The sequence below is a fragment of the Phyllostomus hastatus genome, unplaced genomic scaffold, assembly GCF_019186645.2.
Source record: "Phyllostomus hastatus isolate PE091 unplaced genomic scaffold, TTU_PhHast_1.1 phas_contig_86, whole genome shotgun sequence".
Lineage (NCBI taxonomy): Eukaryota > Metazoa > Chordata > Mammalia > Chiroptera > Phyllostomidae > Phyllostomus > Phyllostomus hastatus.
In genome coordinates, this window is record NW_025333977.1 from 34130478 (window position 1) to 34136864 (window position 6387).

Sequence of the window (6387 nt, forward strand, 5' to 3'; positions counted from 1 at the left end):
GTGTGCACAAGGGGCAGAGACAAACTCGCTAAAAGGAATTCGGGGCACTGTTAGGAAAAGGAAGTGCATGCTGGGCAGGCCCCAGTGTCCACTCTCCAAAGCAGCTGTTCTTTGGCAAAGGAGTCAACTTCTGGACTCCTCGCAGGAGCGAACAGGAAGGCAGCAGCATGGCTTTTAATACACCCTAGAGGATAAGGTTTTACAGTATTCTGGAAGGCCGCTCAGCAGTCTGTTGCAAGAGTATTAAAAATGTGTGTGCTCTTTGACTTGGCAATACTACCTTTAGGAAGCTATTTTAAGTAAATAAACACAAATATAGATAAAAATATAAAATTTCCAGGATTTTATATGGAAATGTTGTTCATGAGAGTAAAAAAAAGAAATGGAAATAAGCTAAATATTCTTCATTAAAGGAATGGATAATTAAATTACTGAGTAGTTATAGAATTCCCTTAAATTTTAAGTTCTTTAAAACTATCATTGTTAAAGAATTTTTTACTGAAAAAATAAGCTTATTGTGTTTTAAGTGAAAAACGTTGGATGTAAAATAGCATTATACCTGGCTTAGTTCCAGTTGTGTAAAGTATATGTGTGCATAGTGAAATATTGAGAGGAAATGCACCAAGATGAGATTTTGGTTGATTTCCACTTTCTCCTAGTAAGTTTCCCCTTTCCCGCAGCTTTCCATAATGAAAATAGGTCAATTAGATGTTGAAATTTATGTAAAAAGATCTCTTTATAATTTAACAAATATCATAGATTGTCCTAATTCTTCCTTATGTGATGGCAACTATAATAATCATCACTTAAGAGTGTTTGCTGTGCACTAGCACCATGCTAGATATGTGTAAAAACTTTTACTGAGTCTTTGTACCAACACTGTAAACAAGATTATCTCCTCATTTTACAGATAAAGAAGCAGACTTCAGAGAGTTTAGTAATTTGCCCAAAATCACGTAATTAGTAAGTGACAAAGACAGAATTTAAATTCAAGTCTCCAAAGTGATCCTTCCACCATTTCAGAACTTCAGTCAGTGCAATTCTCAAGTTATGAAAGGGCTGGGCCATCGAATGCACTTGGAATTTAGTTGTTCAGATGTGAGACATATTATCTCTTAGAAACACTGTAGAGATGAGATGCCAACCTACGTAAAGATAGGCCCTCCAGCCCAGGATGGATAGCTCAGTGGGTTAGAGCATTGTCCTGATACACCAAAGGTGCAGGTTCGATCCCCAGTCAGGGGCACACGTAAGAGTCAACCAGTGAATGCATCAGTAAGTAGAGTAGAACAACAACTTGATGTTTCTCTCTCTCTCTTTCCTTCCTTCCCTCTCTCTCACAGGGGTGTCAAACTCATTTTCACTGGGGGCCACAACAGCCTCATGGTTGCCTTCAAAGGACCGAATGTAACTTTAGGACTGTATAAATGTAACTACCCCCTAACTAGGGGGCAAGGAGCTCGGCACTGCCGCTGGGTAGAAACAAGGTGCCAGGATGGAGGGCCGGATTCAGCCTGCGGGCCTTGTGTTTGCCACCTGTGCTCTAAAATCAATCAATGGATAAAAAGATCAACCCTCCAAAAGCTGGAGAAACTACTCCTACTCATATGCTGTGAAAACACTGATTTCAATAAGATGTTTTCTGCAAACATGTTTCTTGCAAACCCTTTCTCCCAGATGCACACACAGAGAATAATGAAACTGATGTTGGAGTGAGGAAAAGGCAGTAAGTATGTGGGCAAGTCAGAGGGAGGAAAAGCCATATATGGGTACAAAAAAAGAAAGCAGAGCCGAAGTGTGCTCAGGGCGAAGCCTTGGGGTCTTAATGGCTTAGTGGGAATGCATCCAGCACAGGGGTGATGGGTTGAGTGTAAAGAAGTCCTGTACGGAAACCTGGGAGCCCGTAGGAGGTCATCGGGGTGTCACATCTAAATGTTTTCAAGAGCCAGGCAGGTAACTGAATGAAGCAGGCCAGATGGAGCACAACAGGGGACAGTGGGGACCATGGCAATGAGAGATTTCATGATCCACCTACAGGTACTGAGTTAAAATGTAACAGAAACACAGTGACACCAAACATAAATTGCCTCAGCTGTTCCTAAAAGGATGGTTTTCTGATCCTAATGTTTAACAGCAAATCTTCCAATTTTGTGGAAGGGTAGGGACCCGATGGGCCTGTGAGGACTGTGGCTGGAGGGCTTGATCGGGATGAGGCAGAGCAACAAGCCCCAGGGTCCTCTGCTTTGGAAACCGGGAGGATGCTGGGTGAGGGCTGCGGGGCGGAGGAGCCCAGTGGCAGTAGCTGCTCTGATTCGTACGTTATTACCGACGAAGCATTCCCTCACTGCTTCTAGCAGGAGTCGGGCCATGGGAAAGAGAAAGAAGAAAGGAACCAACATTTGCTGGAAGCTGCCCTTTTTCATAGTTATCATTTCATTTAGACCTTATTATCTCTCTGAAGAGTTGGCGTATGTGGCAGACTAGCTAGATGTTTACCAAACCTGTTCCCTCGTCTTCCTGGGCACACACCTGGAACTCATTTCTAAGTGTTCTTCGCAATTAACTGCAGCCATGTCACTGTGGTGTAGACACTAGTGTGTGAGTGGAAGTGACATGTGCCATTTCTAGGCCTCGCATAAAGCTCTTCCACTCCCCGCACTCCTCCATCATCGCCCCCCTACCTTTGGATTGCTGCCTACGAGCCGGAGAACCTTGAACGCCATGTTTAGAAAGTGGTGGAGCCGGACAAAGAAAGCACTCAGGCGCTTAACTGCCCTCTCGGAGAAGAGCAGCCGCAGGTTAGGAACACGTGTTCTAGACTTCAGGCGAATCAGAAATAAACTTCCATAATGTTACGGCCAATTACCTTTTTGGCGTGTTTATTATAGCAGCTGGCATTGCTTTAACCTATATGGTGTTTTTATGCCTATTTAGAGAGAAGCAAATTGAAACTCAGAGAGGCCAAATAATTTGCCCGAGGTCACACAGCTGAAAATGAATGAATCTGAACCCAGGTTAATCCAGCTCTCAGGCCTAGGCTCTTTCTATAACAACATACTGTTTCCAAGGTAACCAACACATTCTCTGGGGCCTAATTTGTGATTTCTTGTCCTATTGTAACCAACTCCACCCACCCCCAAATCTAACGGGTGCCTCCAACACGCAAGCAAGCAGGAAGGGAGCGCATAGTGGGAGTGGGGGACCCAAGCACTCACCCTGCTCTCAAGTTGCAAAGGGGGAAATGCACGAGCAGCTCCCAGGTCTGTCTCCTATGAGAGCAGAGCGGGACCTGTCAATCAGGGGGAAGCTTTTGGATTCCCAGTGGTGCTCTTGGTTGGCCCCCTTGTTCTTTTACATCTGTGTCCCGCCGCTCAGGGCTCTGGCTTGAACTCTGTGAACTGCTCAGAGAGGCTCTTGCTACCTCTTTGTTCAAACAGACAATAGTTGCAAAAACAAAGAGGAAAATCAGATGCAGGTGAAAGTTTATTTTTAACATTTCCAAGGCCAAATGGGGATTTAACATAAAAATCAGAGCCCTCACTTCCGTCTGCTCTCTCCCAAAGCGGCTTGGGTGCTTTTGGCTGGCCAGGACTCCAACACACTTGGATCCCTTCCAAGCAAATGCACCACTTGATGAGGTAGACAGTTTAGTCTTTCTGGGGCCTTCTTTTGGCCAGAAATAGACATTCTGTTTGGAGATGGTGTTAAATTTGGGCCCACAGAGTGTGATTGGCTTAGGAAGGCATGCTGCTCTGGCCACCGAAAATATGTGAGGTCTCTTGACATTTTAGTCAAATCAGTCAGAAACATAATAGAAAAATGTGTAATAAAGTGAGAATTGTTGGAAACCATTAGGCAGAAAGCTCCACTGGGCATCGGGGGTGGGATGAACTCGGAGGTTCATCTGAGAAACAGCAAGGACCACCAGGACCAGGAGCCAGTCTTCAGGGCGCACCCACATTGTGCAGAGTACTTGACTATGGTATTTCATCATCCTACCATCTGTGGAGGTAAGAGTCATTGTCAGCTGTGTTTGATCAATAAGGGAAAAGCTCTAAAAGTAATGAGTCAGCCCATTGATTGCAGAACACACCTGAGATTATTTCACACCAAAGTCATTTTCCCCCATTGTCCCATAGTGTGGAGGAGCATTAGTGTTCTTTTCCCTGATTTGCCACCTGCCAGGGGGAGACAGAACGTGCAGAAATGGCCCTGTGCTTTCTCTCCCTTCAGAACCGCAGCAGTGGCAGTGCCCCTGCAGAAATGAAGGCACGAGAAGCTGTGCATTCAGAGTAGCCATGGTTGTAACAAAATGTTTCAAGAAAACAAATCAAAACAAAGATGCAATGACTAGCTCTTCTTTCTGTGCTTTACTTTAAGTCTAATTGGCTTTCTGATATAGAATGACATTCCTTTCTTTTAAAGATTTTATTTATTTATTTTTAAGGAAATAGCAAGGGAAGGAAAAAGAGAGGGAGAGAAACATTAGCATGTGGTTGCCTCTCACAGGCCACCAACTGGGGACCTGGCCTGCAACCCAGGCATGTGCCCTGACTGGGCATCAAACCAGCAACTCCTTGGTTTGTAGGCCAGCACTCAATCCACTGAGCCACACCAGTCAAGGACTAGAATGACATTCCTTTCTGATTCAGTTCTTCCCCTGGCAGGTCTTCAGAAAAGTGTGGATTGAGGAAGAAAGAAGTGGGGAGAGCAAATGGTCCCAAGAGCTAAGAACTGCCTTTCTTCTTTCAGGACACTTGAATATGTGAATATGCCTTCCTCTTGCTTGTATCTAAATTTTATGGGTTTTGTGTGTGTGTGAAACAGAAAAGATGGGGTGACCATTGAAGGGAAGGGAAGAGCAGAGCAGGGAAGCACAGGGTGAGGAGGTGGACTGAAAGAGGATGACTGAGGAGGGCCAAGGGTTACTTTTAAATCCAGTTCCACCAGAAGGATCCCGCTGCCTGAAGCAAAGCTGACAGCTTGGGGATGATGGTCCCATTACTGTTATATCCAAGTTTCCTTCTTGACTCCCCCGTCTCCTCTCTGCTCCAAGCCTCCTCAGACTGGTCCGTCCACGGCCCTCCTGGTGCTTATCCCTTTCCTAGAAGAACAGGCCCTCATTGAAAGTTACCAAGTTGGTTCTCCCTAAATCCTCATCTTCAGCTAGCCCCTCTCCCCGCAATACTGCCCTGTGTTACTCCTTTATCATCACCAGCAACTTCTGTGAAGCTCAACCAGGGCAAAATCACGGCCAGATCTTTTGTAAACCAACTTCTCCTTTCTTTCTTCCCATTTTTAACAAGGTGGTTACCAGTGTCCAGGAGCCCAGGGTTGGGGTCAACATTGATCCTTTCCTGTGAGCTCTCGTGGTTATCCTTCACAAGTCTTATCTGTCCTTCCTTCCACATGCCTCTCGCATTTCTTACTTTCTCCTCTTTATCTCCACCGCCATCCTAGCCCAGAGTCTTGCATCTGCCTCTTGGCTGGTCTCTCTATGCACACTTTCCTCTCTGAACTATCATTCCACCCCATCCGTTTATTCACTCATTCATCAGAAGAACATTTATTGAGTTCCCACTAAGTGCCAGACAATGTACTAGACACCAGATGCACCAGTGAATAAGACAAACATGGTCCAGAGGGAGGGGGGCAGGTGATTATTAGGCAACTACAGTGTCTCGGGGTGAGTGTGGTGAGGGACAAAGCACAGGCTGCTAGGGAAGCCCTCGGCTGGGGCCTGGTCCAGAAGGGGGAAGGTACTGGGGAGGCCTGCGAGCTCCTGCCAGGCTCATCATCACAAAATAACACTCGTATCCTGTTTCAACTAAAATTGGCCTCCTATTGCTTTTGTTCCTTCAGGTTTGCAGTGGACTGAATGTGTCCCCTCTACATTCCTATGTTGAAATCCTACCCCCCAATGTGATGGTATTAGGAGGTAAGGCCTTTCGGAGATGATGAGGTATGAAGGTGAAGCCTCAGAAACGGGATCAGTGCCCTTATAAAGGAGGCTTCAGAGAGTTCTCCTGCCCCTTTCTGCCAGATGAGGCCACAGTAAGACAGCGGTCTGCAGCCCAGAAGAGGGTCCCCACCAGAACCTGACCGTGCTGGCCGTGAGATCTCAGACTTCCCGCCGCCAGAACTGTGAGCAACAGATACATGTTGTTTATAAGCCACCCAGCCTACGATCCTTTGTCACAGCAGCCTGGACAGACTAAGACAAGGGTCAGAGTTTATGACCTGGGAGTCCAAGCCTTTGCTCTTCCATCCAGCCTCACCCCCAATGACTCGCCAATGGTAGACGTAATAGTAGTGATAATAAAAATAGTAATAACAGCAAAACTTCATTAAGATTACTTCTTCCCCAGGCCCTCCTCTAAGTGCTTC